This window comes from Caretta caretta, chromosome 7 (assembly GCF_965140235.1).
Source record: "Caretta caretta isolate rCarCar2 chromosome 7, rCarCar1.hap1, whole genome shotgun sequence".
Taxonomy (NCBI): domain Eukaryota; kingdom Metazoa; phylum Chordata; order Testudines; family Cheloniidae; genus Caretta; species Caretta caretta.
In genome coordinates, this window is record NC_134212.1 from 95,527,710 (window position 1) to 95,542,492 (window position 14,783).

Consider the following 14,783-nt stretch of genomic DNA (forward strand, 5'->3'; position numbering starts at 1 on the left):
AAAGATAGGTACTACATGTGCCCTTCTCCAGTTCTCTGGGATCTCATCCATCCTTCATGAGTTCTTGAAGATAATTGCTGAAGGTTCTGAGATGCTTCATCTAGTAGTTCCTTAAGTACTTTAGGGTACATTTCATCAGGCTCTGCTGACTTGAATACATCTCACTTATCTAAATATTTTTAACCCGTTCTTTTCCTATTTTGTCTTATGTTCCTTCCCCCCTTGTAGTTAATTCTGTGGAATATCTGGTCACTATTAACCTTTTTAGTGAAGACTAAAGCAAAATAAGCAAAATAACACTTCAGCCTTCTTGATGTCATCTATTATTAGCTGTCCTTCCCTGCTAAGCCGAGGACTTATGCCTTCCTTCATCCTTTTCTTGCTCCTAATGTATTTATAGAACTTCTTATTGCCTTTTATGCTCCTTGCTCGGTATAATTCATTTGGTGCCTTAGCCTTTCTGTCTTTGTCCTTGCATGCTTGTGCGAGTCTTTTGTACTCCTTAGCAATTTGTCCATGTTTCCAGTTTCTTGTAGGATTCCTTTTTGATTTTCACATCACTAAAGAACATCTGTTGGAGCCATATTGTCCTCTTCTTATTCTTCCTACCTTTCTTCTGCATTGGGATAGTTTGCTGTTGTGACTTTTAATATTGTTGCCCATTTTGACTTGAGCAGATAAGCGACATTTGGGGGCCTGCAGATGTTCCAGGTAGAAATTGGTGATAATCAGGTATTTCTTTGATGCAGTTTTGCTTTGTTACAAAGTGATGCGTCTCTGAATGTGAATGCAGAAGGAACCAAGAACAAAGGAGCAGTTTATTAGCTTTTTCTAGGCTAATACTATGCTTACAGGTTCCTGCCCTGCTTGACTTTTCTTGCCTCTTTTCCTCTGCTGCCTCTTTCCCTGTGGTTCTCAGTGACCTCAGTATCTGTGTGTTCTCTCACAGGCCCACTCACTCCTACTCAAAACAATATTCAGCCACACCCCCTTTTGTCTTAGGTAGGGCTTATGTTTACCATAACAAGGTTTCACCCATTCAGGTCATAACAATATTATCTCTTCGAGAAACTGCCAACTCTCCTGAACTCCTTTTTCCCTTAGATTTTCTTCTCATGGGACCTTACCTACCAGTTCTCTGAGTTTAAGTCTGCCTTTTGTGAAGTCCATTGTCCTTATTCTGCTTCTTCTGTCATTCCTTTCTTTCCTTGGAAACATGAAACATACCATTGCATGATCACTTTCACACACATTGCCTTCACCTCTCAGATTCATAACCTTCCTGTTAGTCAGAATCAAGTGTAAAATGGCTGTCAGAAACAAGGTAGATAAACAAAGAGAGACTGATGAAGAAGAAAAAAATTAAACAAAACACAGAAAATTAAGATCCAGAATTAAAAAAAAATATGAGAAGAAGGGAAAAACCCCTGAGAACAATATATATATATACAGGAACAAATGGGAAAAAATGCAACAAGGAGCAAAAAGGATGTTGGGAGCTTTAAGTAGAAGAAAGGGAGATGTGGGAGAGAAGCAAAAGTGAAAGAGAAATGTTGAAAATGGGGAGTAACAAAGGAAACGCCTAAGCCTGAACTCCTTAGTCAGCAAATTTACCAACTTTTCTTCAGCGGAGTAAGGTCCTAACCCTGACCCCTTTCTGCAGGGAAAATGTATGAACATCACTTAAAATCAAGCCCTTCTGTGGTGGAGTGCAAATGGGAGACAAACCGTGGTAAATCTTGGGGGGAAATGCTTACTTAGATTAGCAGGAGTGTGTGTGTGTGTGTGTGAGAGATGTATAATTACACACAAACAACTGCATTAAAAGAACATTAAGTTTACAAAGTCAAGCACTCAAAAGTTTAAAAAATGCCAGAATTAAGGTTGCCTCTGCAGCTTTAACTCAGCCCTTTTGTGCATATGTATTATGAGACAGTTCTAACTCATGATCACATTCTTTTTTTTCCCTACAAGTCCCCTGCATCATTCAGTGCACAGAATAGATGATGCTCATTTAATGAGCAGCTATTCAATATTTTGTTTTCCCCTCATTGTTCAATGTGTGGCCCCAGGCCTTATTTAGGGCACAATATTCAAACCCTACTCTGAAGACAGAATTATAAATTTCCTCATCACCTTTTCTATAACATTTGTCATTATAGTATCTCAGCACTCTACAAAAATTAATAAATTTATTTTCAGACCCCTCTGAGGGGATGGGGTGGTATTATCCCCATTTCACAGATAGGGAACTGAGGCAGAGAGAGGTTAAGGTCAAAAGTTTCCACTAATTTTGGGTGTCCAATTTGGGATGTCTAGGACGTGACTTGTTAGAGTACTTTGTATTATATAGCACTTTATATGTTCAAGCACAGCTCCCACTGACTTCAGGTGCAGCTGTGAGTGCTCATCACTTTTATAAATCAGACCCCAGGATCTCAAGTAGAGGACTCAGAAAATGAGAAGCTCACAATTAGTGACCACCTGATAAACTCTGTGGGAGAGGCAGGGATAGAATCCAGGGCATGAGACCATCCGTTCTCTTCCTGCAATCCTCCACCTCATTCACTATACATCTTCCAACTTCTGCAAGAAATGAGTCAGGCATCCTACGTACAATAGCCTCGTTCACTTCACAACCCTGATTCTACCCAGATCAGACCCTATCCTGGTACACTGAATGAGGCAAGGGTCCTGTGGAAAGAGTAGTCTGTGATCATGTAGTTAAAGACTGTATCATAATGCATGCACCAGGAGGATGAATTAAGGATGCACTGACATTAGTCCAGAGTCCTCATGTAATTTCTATCTCACCTCCTTTCTGGCTCCTTGTCCCAATCTCTTTGCCCAGCCAGTCGCAGTTCTCTCCCCATACCACAGCTCCTAGTCAGATCGGTCTCCCCTCCCCAACCCTTCCCCTCAGGCCCTGTTTCCGCCATCCCCATTGGTTCCTACTCCTAGTCTCCTAGGCCAACCAAGCCCAGTCACACCTCTCCCCGCAACTCTTCACCAATGTTTCCCCACCCAGCCAACTGACTCACAGTCCTCCATGCCTCTACGTTCTCTCACCAGTTCCCAGTCTTAAGTCTCCTTGCCCAACCAGTTCCAGCCTCTCCTCTCTTCCCCATCCCCACCTCCAACCTCCCACACTCACTCTCTTTGCCCAGCCAGTTAGAATCAGTTTCTCTCCCCCACCTCCAGCCCCAATCTTCTACTTTCCCTTCTCTGTCTGCCTTTTATCCCCTCTAGAGCTTCCATGCTGCATGGGTGCCAGCAGCAGGGGCTTTGCCAGCAGAGGAGGGAGGCTTCCAGAGCCCTGCTCCCACCCTGCTTGGAGCAACTGGAAGCAGCAATTACAGGGAAAGTCTAATTTCATCCCTGTAGCCCTGGCCTGGAGTTTGCTCAGTTGCTCGGTAGGGATGGTGCATGTGATGTGGGAGCATTCTTAGGGGGGATGGAATTGAAACTTCAGAGATTTTAGCTGTTACGTTCTAGCAAGTCTCTCCTGAGCATATGTGAATTACAATTTTCAAAGGCTTATAACTTGGCAAAATTTAGGCAGATTTTCAAAAGGGACACATCCCTGACACAAAGGCCATACCCCTGTCAAATTTCACATCACAATTCCCAAACCTGGGGTGCTAGAGCTTTTTAACTAAAAGGTCATTATTATTTTTTAAAATGGAGAGAACAATGTATTTTTTACTGGGTCTCATCCATGGCTAAACCATTTTGGCCTAAATGAAAAAACACCACCACCTAAGTCTGACTGCAAGCATGGGAAAATTTCAGCCCAGTTAAAGTTATAAACAACTGAAAAACAGGGTATTTATAATGGGAAGTGTTGGGTAACCTTAAAAATAGTTGGTGCTATGCGTTCTACCAACTTTAATATATATGATATAATTTATTAAAACTATTTAGTGTCCTAGAGAATGACAACTTGATGGGATACCTTCTAGTCCTCTGCGTTGTTTTCCACGCACTATGGGTGAAGTCGTGTCCCGCTAAAGTCAACAGCAAAACTCCCATTTACTTTAATGGAGTCAGGATTTCATCCTATATGTTCTATTTTTCCTGCTTTATTGCCCAAGATTCAGATTCTCCCAGTTTTAATCAGGGATTTTTTATTATAAGCAAGGCTCAGGAACTTTCTGAGATTCTCTCATCCAGGTGTAGAATCAGGTGGGAAAGTACCCATCTAAAAGGGAAAAAAAGGAGGTTGTTTGATTTACAGAGCCACAACTGCTTTGCTTCCATTTGGCTAAAACCAGAAGTATTATGTTAAAACTGCAGTTAACAATAGTTCTGACTTTCTATATGTTTTAATATGTCTGATTATTCTATCTATACAATACACAAGGTTACCATTAGCACTTGTATATCATATTTATATACCTCCATATGTAGTGCCATTAGTCCACAAGGAAATTAAAATGCTTTCCGCTATATATTATAATGTCCGCTTGGTAGCAAATACTATGCAGAAGCTGAGGTTGTAAAACAGTTTCAGTTATATCCCCCTTCTTTCATTTATTCAGAATTTTCTAAAATAATTCTCCTTTTGGACTAAATTTTTCATCCTTCGTCTTTGGTCAAAGATGACTGTTATAAGAAAGTTTTTGGGAAAAGCCATCCAGCCATTACTGAGTTCTGTGTGGCTGAAAAACATACACCTTCACACCATAATAAATTATTGTCACACCTTTTCTGACACAGTACAGTAGTGGTTGAACTTTGAAACGTGCTATCGGTTAGATTGTACCACTTGGTAGAACCCTGAACAAAGAGTGATGCATAAGCTACACCAACATAGCATTAGCCCTGCAAGACAATGTGCCTCAGAGAGTCTCTGTGGCATAATTCTGTCCCTGATTCCCCTTTGCTCTGGGGAGGTGGTGGTTGTTGTGGCAAATGGCCTATACTAGTGGCAAACTATGATACCTTTCAAGTTGGCTGAGCTGTGCTGGTCAATGTATGGGATGAGGGGAGGTGAGAGTGCCAAGACTCTGCCCACTCATCACTGAGGTGAGTATGAAAAATAAATTGGTTGGAAAATGCTAAAGTTATTAACTGAAAAATTACATCTGAGCATGCCCAGAAGTTACCTACTAAGATTCTTTCTTTCCTAGAATCATAAGATTAGAAGGGACTGCAAGGGTCATCTAGTCTAACCCCTGCCAGGATTCCTTTCTTCCTTCTCCCTTTTTCTTACTTTCGAGCTCGAAGAAACTTGGCACCTTTGAACATGGGCTGCTCCTTTCAGGGCATGTCAGGGAAATTTTGCATGAAAGATATTATGTTTCCCACTTCAAACCACGGCATGATCCTGTGCCTTCCCATCAGGTACAGAATAGATACAGAGCCATGAAAATATTGCAGAGTCTATGATTTATAGCTCCTCCACAATTTGTGCATTCTGCAATATTCTGCACTATATTGAGAATACAGATATTTCTAAATTCACTTCTATAGAGAAACAAGTAAGGCTACTTTTGAAAATATCAACTTTGTATCTTTGTCAGTTGTCAGGATACAACCATGATAATGTTATCAGATGTCTTGATGTGTTCAACCCAGCCTTGCATGAAACTGTCTCTAGACAAAACAGAGCTGTGGTAAATGGGTGAACTCATTTTCCCCTCTACTGCATTCACCTCAGTGAAGTATGAGCTTCAAAAACTAGTTGGGATCATATACTTTTCTTGCTAACATTATTAAGCATTGATAATTTATCTCTTCTCTCTCCACTTTTTCTAATAAAGAACACAAGGAATCTATATAGAAAATACTTCAAGAAAATTTAGGCCTTGGCTGAACAAAGCACTCTGGAAACACAAAGGGGATAGAAAGCAGTCAGATCTCCTTAGCTGGGGATTCGCTTGGGGTAGGGGAGTCGTGGGTGTAGTGCTGTTGAAATATGAGCTCCTGGTTAGGACAAGTGTCAGGCATATTTCAGGGGCAGGAGTGGAAGTGGCTGGAGCGCTGCTTCAGTCTAGTAATCCTCAGCTGCCAGACTATCCCTTGAAGACAGCAGAACTAGCCCCAGAATCAGAGATCTGCAACTAGCTTCCTTATAGCTTCCCCCCTCAGTAGTTTATATGGGACGCAACTGAAAATCTGGCCATATAAATCTGATCTCTTGAATATGATAAGTGGATGAATGCCGGAATACAAAGGAACAGCTGGAATGTGTCTCATATTTAGATACCCCTGTGTGCCTCTATTTTCTCCTACAGTAAGATAGTCATATTTTTTTAGAGACAAGGTGGGTGAGGTAATATCTTTTATTGGACCAACTTCTCTTGGTGAGAGAGACAAGCTTTCACGTTTCCACAGAGTTCTTTTTCAGGGCTGAGAAATGTACTCTATGTAAGTTTGAAAGCTTGTCTCTCTCACCACAGAAGTTGGTCCAATAAAAGATATTACCTCACCCACCTTGTCTCTTTAATATCCAGGGACCAACTTGGCTACAATATCACTGCCTACAACATTTTTTTTGTTAGTTTATTTACTTTTGGGCATACAGTCCACCTATTAGTATCAGTTAAGGCCTGCCATTAAAAGAAGGGATTTCTCTTACACACAAATAAAAGTATATCACTGTATATACAAACCATTATTTTATTGTAATTTATTAATTCAGAGAAGCTCAGGAGAAGCATCTGATATTCTCTGAGGTCCAGTTTGTATCCAATTTTCAGCTGAGTTTACTGAGTAACAACAGGTAGGTCAAGTGACTTCCCCAAGGTTATACCGTAAATGACTCAGGTGGGATTAGAACCCCAGATTCTCCTTGCTCCTAATCCTTTGCTCCTTCTACACATTCATAACAAGTTCATATTTGTAAAATCAAAACACATTATCATGGGTCAAATCCAGCTTGACTCTTGCATAGATGTTCCACAAGGAGTGTTGTGAAATGGCAATAGGAAAGCTGACTTGTATCTGAAGGCAAAAACAATTAGTTTTAAGATAATGTGGAGCCTGCCATATTTAATGACAATGCGGTGCCTCACCCAGTGGTCTGGGGTACCAACTCTTATATTTTCTTAGTATTATGTACATCTTTGTCATCCCTCAAATGCACATGCTGTTGTGTCAGAAGCTTGATATTTCCTGAACTATTTTTCTTCATGAATTTCTTCTTTCAAGGAAATTGGCTGGCTATAAATAGATGAATCTCAACAAGGTTGCTGTCATTTGGCAATTAATTGTCTTTATGTAAAAATCTCTTTGATATAAATCCAACAGTGCTACTGTGTAGTAGTTTTTACCCATCTCTTTTACATGATTGGGTATTTCATATTTAAGAGGAAAAGTTTTTAGTTAAAAGAAGAAATCCCCGTTTGCTCGTGCTCCATATCTTTCAAATGGAAAACTATGCTCAGTATCACTGAGCACATGGCAGTGTATACTACCAGTTGATTTCACTTATAGGATTATTTTTCCCCACACAAATGTACTTCACTAAAAAACAACAAACAAGCCAATGTCCTCTTCAACTAAGTTTTTTCTTTAAACAGGAACTGATACAATATGCATGTCTGGAATACTGCATAGGAAGCCTCCTAGGGCACAGAACTAAAATAATAGCCTACATATCTCAGATTAATTAAAGAGCTTGCAAAACAAAAATGTCATTATTCAGTCTGTTTTCAAATGAAGTAAACACAGAGTAACTGATCTGCTGTCATTAGGCAGTGAATTCTAAAGCCTAGGGGCACAATTAACAGGCAACCTGGCACCTGATATCTCAGATGTATCTTTTGAAATAACTAGTAGGGGGACTATGAAGTGATTGGTAATGGGATATAATCAAGGGATTGGTAATGGGATATAGAGGTTTTTTCCCTCTAGGTTCCTAGATCAAATTTAGCCCAGTTAGTGACTGGAAATCATTATCAACTGATGTCTATATGAAAAGAGTTTAAATTCAGTCTAGTTCCTTGAGGACAAAATGTCCCTATCATCACAAAAAACAACATCACGATTGATACTAGATGCCAAGCAGTGAATGGACATGGAAATGGCCATTGCCTTGGTGAGTGGTTACTCTAAATCAAGGACAAAGGTAAATTGCAGGATGGCCTTGGGAAGCTCAAACTGTGCTGCTGCCTCTGCCAAACCTGTTCTGTGGAGAGGACTTAGTTAAATACTAAACCAAAGACTCAAGGCATGAGATAACACAAAAGGGTGAGAAAGATCATATGACTGTGTCAGAGCAATAGAATATTAAACGTTCTTGTAGACTGAGAATACCACTTTAAAAATCCATTTGAAATCTTATTAGGAAGCAGTGCAACAAATAACAAATGGATGAAATAAGAAAGCAAAGTTTTGTGCTGATTATTACCTTTGGTATGATGAACCATCTAGAGGTTTTTCATGGCATGCTGTGGGAGACTTAACTAAAATTCAGTATGTGGTGATGTAACAAAAATCTGGAGAAGCCTAATGGTGTGTGAGGGGAAAGAAAGTGCATTAGTCAATCTGCATTCTCCTGGTAGTGAAAATACATTTTCAATATTAGATTTAAGTGTCACTCAAAGGATGGTATGGGAACCAAGGTTACTATGAGCAGTGACCAGAATATAGGTGATTGGTATTAAAAGGGGAGAAAATAGAAGACAGAGGAAACAAGTAGTGCCAAATTCTGCACACAGATGTGCACACCCAGTTCCCACCAAAGTCAACAGGAATTGTTCATTCATTCCTGAAGGCAAAAATGTATCCCTTATGTCATCTACCTACTTTTTTCTATCCTTCTAACCATAGTCATCTACTTGATTTGCAAAGTTGTATGTGTGTATCTGAGGGTAAAATGTGGTCACTTATGTCAAATACTCACATGGCCATCAGTCTTAGGGTCTGTATGCAGCACAAGCTAAATAAATACTTTAAGTGCATACAGTACCTTTCACTGAAGGATCTCAAAGTACTTTACAGCTACTAAAGTCTTACAAGACCTCTGTGAGGTGTACGTGCATTAGGTTTTACAGATGGGTAAACTGAAGCACAGAGAGGTTCAGCAACTTGCCCAGAAACAGGCTTAGGGTTAGGGGTGTCTTCATTATTCAAATGAACACTTGGATGGCAATGGCTTATGACAGTACACAAAAGATGCCTATTCAAGTTGGTACCGCAGAGAGTTGTTATAGAGGTGGAAGCTAGAATGCAGCCATTAGCTAAACCAGAACCAGGGTCAGCAGGCTCAAATTATATGTTCTGCAGTGACAAAAGCTGCATGCAGTTTTGTAATTTCATCAGTTATGATTTAAAATAACCTGCTGATTTTAGTTTTTCCTGTTTGCATGTCTATAATTCTACTCCTATAAATTCTAGTAGGGAGAATTAATGCCACCCTTGCTAAAGAAAATAAGACCAGTACTCAGGATGTATTTTGAAATGTTGCATCAGGAAGACATTTGTCAATTGTGTGTGGTTTCTTGTTCTTTAGTCTACTAAGGGTAAAATTCTCCTCCTAGGGTTGCAGATCGTCCCATAGTTTAAGGATAGCTGTGCACAAGCAGACCTGTGGAACTAATTTCAAACCTTCTCTGGCTGCCCCTGAAATCTGGGTTTTAAAGACTATTCTCATTATTATTGATAGCATTTGTAGGATACCCATCACTGTTGGGGGTGGAAAAGTTTGGAGACCAAGTTTTGACCTGCAGATAGTCGGTGTTCAAATGAAATACAGCTATCCACTTGGTCTTGGTTCAAGGGGCCTTCTCCCTGGCTGCCAAAAGCACATGGAGTTGGTATGCACATCCTTCTGCTGAATATACTGTATAAAGAATATCATCCTGAGACAAACACATTGTGAAACACACATTTGCATGGCCAAGGCATACATGGGACTCCACAAAGTCAGGCTCCTCAGCTGGCCCCATTGATGTCAATGTGATTTTGGGCATTGACTTAAATGGGGCCAGGATTTCACCTGAGGAAATAGTTACAAATCCCCATTTGACACATAGAAGCTTTTGAAGAAGGGACATTTCTGCCATAGATCTCATAGAGAATTTTGCTTCAAGTACTGCTTCTCTATACTTCTGACAACATATACACTGAAATTTGTTAGTAAACACCTACACTAACTCTTTATAAATGCAGTGTAGTATATGGGAGGTGGTTAGATAATGTGATGAAAACTATATATAAAGCATTTGATGGGTGTGTCCAACATGCCTGAGATGCTTCCAGTACATAAGGACATGGAAGATATATAGCACACATATGTGAAATATATTTACACTGAGCCAAATTTGGTCCTCAGTTATAGCCATTCAACTCATTAGCTTTCAAAAGGTTGTAAATGTGTAAATGAGAGCAGAATGTGGCTCAATAGCTTCAGTGAAAAGGGACTTGTATTTAGCTGTGACACTTTTGAGTATGTTTGCTAGACCTGAAGAAGAGCTCTGTGTAAGCTCAAAAACTTGTCTGTCTCACCAGTAGAAGTTAGTCCAATAAAAGATATTATCTCACTTATCTTGTCTCTTTAGCATAATCAAAACAGTTCAAGGGAGCATTTTTATTTCCAGAAGGAGACAGACAGGGTGCTCTTTTATTTATATATATATATATATATATATATAGAGAGAGAGATGTTATGTTATATTATGCTGTAAAATGGCTAATAGAAAATTCCATTGTTATTGTTGGGGTAGAAAGAGTTTCAACATAATTGCATCTAAAAAGTTTAGCCAGAGTATATGTATTTAAAAAGATGGCTCCAAAACATTCAAAGGTGATTTATGTAGAACATGAAATCTGTGCCAAGTAGTCAGATTGTTAGATGGCTGCTTTCAATTGTTTTAAAATTACTTTTTCAAATAAAGAGTGTAACATTATAGGTATACAATGCAAAGTAACTGCACAGCTCAAAGAAAACACACATTTGAGTCATCATTCTACTCTATGTAGTCACCTTACAAGGTCATACCTTACAAGATGCTCACTGTCTTCCTCATAATAAACAGTCCTTTATTAAAACCTTTCAGTAGGGCCTGCTGAGTACTTATCCATTAATTTCACATTAGGTTTGTTTACAGATAGCCCCAATTTATGCTAATAATTAAAACAAACTAAAAAGATGAGCCACTCAGAGGTCAGTTTCTTTATGGAGTACAGTGTACTTTTTTAACAACTGCACTTTTGTGGATGAGCTGTGGTTATTAAGAACACCCAATAAATAATTTCTCTAAGACAAACAGAATCCAGGAGACCAAAATGGTGTAGTGCAGAAACCCAGGTTATTCATAAAAGTAAAAAAACTACCTCTTGGTGAATAAACTGTTTTTGATTGGTTTTAGAGTAACAGCCGTGTTAGTCTGTATTCGCAAAAAGAAAAGGAGTACTTGTGGCACCTTAGAGACTAACCAATTTATTTGAGCATAAGCTTTGATTGGCTGAAGTAGCCTGTTTGTTGACTCAACCAATCAGAATGCACAATGATACAGTGAGCAACTGTCACTGATATAAAAATAAACATCTTGCTTTGGCCTCTGTATTTATTTATGATAAATGCCTCAACAGTTAAAATAGCAGGAGACCATAATCAAATGGCAATGCTGTTTTGCCCCACTGATTTATGATCTCTTAAATATACCAGTATTAATGCCTACTATACCCAGTGATGTCTTTGTTAATAGCAGGATGTCATTGCATTCTCGGAGTGGTCTTGCCTGAACTGCTCATGCAATGACACTGTAATAGTAAAAGTGGTTGATATTTTAACTTTCTTTGAAGTTTTCATGGTGCCAGTCAGCATCAGACCCATCTAAGCCGATTCCTTTAATGTTGCAGGAGTGTGGGTAATAGGTTTGAAACACTACAGAAGACAACCACAATATTGTCATAGTTTGTAGAAAAAAAGTTTGACTTAAAATTATGTTAAACTCAACGCAAACTAGAGGTTCAACCAAGTCTAAGAACAGCAGTGGATCCAAAGAGCATTTGTGACCAATTTGTTTGGGCCTGATCCTGAAGATACTTATACATAGGAGTATCTTTTACTCATGTAAGTAGTCCTCTTTATGTCTCCATGTCAATGATAATACTCACATGAGTAGTTATTTATATGTATATTTATAGATCAGGTTCTTTAAAAAATCCAAAATACCCCACCATTTCAAATCTCAGTGTTGAATCTAGTCTCAGCTAACGCGATACCATAAATCAGCTCCAGATGAACAGTGTTGCTGAAGAAATACAACATACCACAGATTATCTAGAAGTTTAGCTATGGGATGAAAGCACAGCAGAAGACGTGAAATAAAGCTATCAGTTTTAGCCAGACATATTCACTTATTAATTCAAGTATGGAGCACACTATTGATAACAATAATGCATTTTTTCTCAGATTCCTCAAAAAGAAGCTATTTCAGAATTAGGCAAGTGTATGTCAGGCAGACCCACAGGCAGTGTCATTAATGGGGATAAGTGGCTTTCTTATGAAAACATGGAGTCCTGCAATGTGATTTGTGTTGACCTCTTACCCCAGAAGTGACCTTCTTCAAACAACCCTCCAACCTCTCCAAGCTCCTCCTCCTCCTCTGCATCATCATCATCATCATCACCAGAAGTGAGCTCCCCACAGACCAGGACGCACCAACTCAAAGTGACACCAGACCCTGCCAGAACAACAGATGCACAACCTACTGCTACTATAATCAGCACCTCCCATAGCACAACTTTCAAGATCCGTGAGACTTACACATGCCTATCACAACATGTGGTGTACCTCATTCAGTGGATTAAATGCCCCAATAAAAACTACATGGTGTGAAACCACACAATGATTGAGCTCTCGAATGAACTCACACAGAAAATGATAAAAGACAAAAACCCCACACCACCTATGGATGAACCCTTTTCACAAAGTGATCACTCTATATCTGAGCCTCATCCTCAAAGGAAACCTGTACCAGACAAGCCTGGAGCTTAAATTTATAATGTTGCTTCGCATGAAAAATCACGGTCTTAATAAAGACACTGGATTCATGGTTTATTACAACCATCTTTAGCCCACTAACCCCCCTTTTTGTCCTATGACTATAGCGGTGTTAACGGGCCACTTCACCTTGAATGATCTCTTAAAATATGATGAATCTTAAATGATCTCTTAAAATATAATGGATCTGATGAAGTGAGCTGTAGCTCATGAAAGTTCATGCTCAAATAAATTGGTTAGTCTCTAAGGTGCCACAAGTACTCCTTTTTTTAAAATATGTGGTAACTACTTACGATAAACTATCTGTTTGATCTTAAGAACATAAGAACCACCATACTGGGTCAGACCAAAGGTCTATATAACCCAGTATCCTATCTTCCGACAGTGGCCAATGCCAGGTGCCCCAGAGGGAATGAACAGAACAGGTAATCAAGTGAGCCATCCTCTGTTGCCCATTCCCAGCTTGTACTTAGCTATGACTCTCTGAATACATTTCCCAGACGTGAAGAAGAGCTCTGTGTAGCTCGAAAGCTTGTCTCTCTCACCAACAAAAGCTGGTCCAATAAAAGATGGATTCTAGAGACACAGGTGGCATTCTTTTATTACTGAGGGCTCTGCTCTGGTCCCACTCTGAAGCAGTCAATTAAGCAATGCAGAGGAGCAACAGTATACCACAAAAGACTGCTAGTTACTGTTAATGAAACAAAAAGTCAGTGAGAATTTAGGTTGAATAAGGACTGTAGTATTGAACTTTAAATATTTTGTAAACCAAAACCACGTCTGAAAAATGATATACAGTAGGAAACAGTAGGCTCTCCCTCACACCATAAGTCTACAAAATACTTCATATATTCTAATAGTTTGTAATTGTAAAGCACCATCCATCTGAGAATCTTAAAGCATTTCACAAGCTTTAGTAAAGTAAGGCTCATAATATGTATTTGAGGTATGGAAGTACAACATCATTATCACTGTTCTACAGATGAGGAGGCTGAAGTTCAGTTTCTATGCCCTCCTAAATTTGGATTTGTGCATGAAAATTGAATAATGTGCAAATGCAAAACTGAGTGCATATGTGTTTGTGTGCATGTGTGTGCGTATAAATACTACCCCATAAAAGTAAAGCCCTAGTCTTTCACAAATGGCAAATAGCAAACATAGATCTTCCAATATAAAATGAAAGAAAATCTACATTTTTGGATTCTAATCGATTGTGTATTTTGGTGCACATTTTTGTGGAAATTCATGGTTGTAACATTTTAACTGCAATAATGCTTATTTGAAGTTTCACATTTAGCAAAGGCATAAAAACACATAAAAGTGAATAAGAAAACGATGACAGCAAAATATTCCAGAGATAAATGGACCTGCTTTTGGCTTTACACGACTACAGTTAATATAGCATATACGAAAGATTTTGCATCTGAGGGTTTGTAGGAATATGCACTTTTTGACATGTTAAATTGGCATGCCACAAACTTGACATGGCTTCCTCTCATTCTCATTTTAAAATCAGAAATGCAGGGACAATATATCAAGCTGTGATGACAATCTGAATGAGCGAAGTATAAAAAAATTATGGAAATTTGTAATGGCTTCTCTTAACACATGAACCCCACACAATATCATCCTCCATCTCCAAAGGGAGAAACTTTAAACATTAACTTAAATTGAATCCTCAGAGGACGTCTTCCTCCTTTCGATTAGTGAGACTTAATAACAGGTATGGAGAACTTAGGTCTAGTCTACGCTTAAAAATTAGATTGGTCTAGCTACATTGCTCAAAGCTGTGAAAAATTTTGCTCTCTCAGACAGGTGGATTACC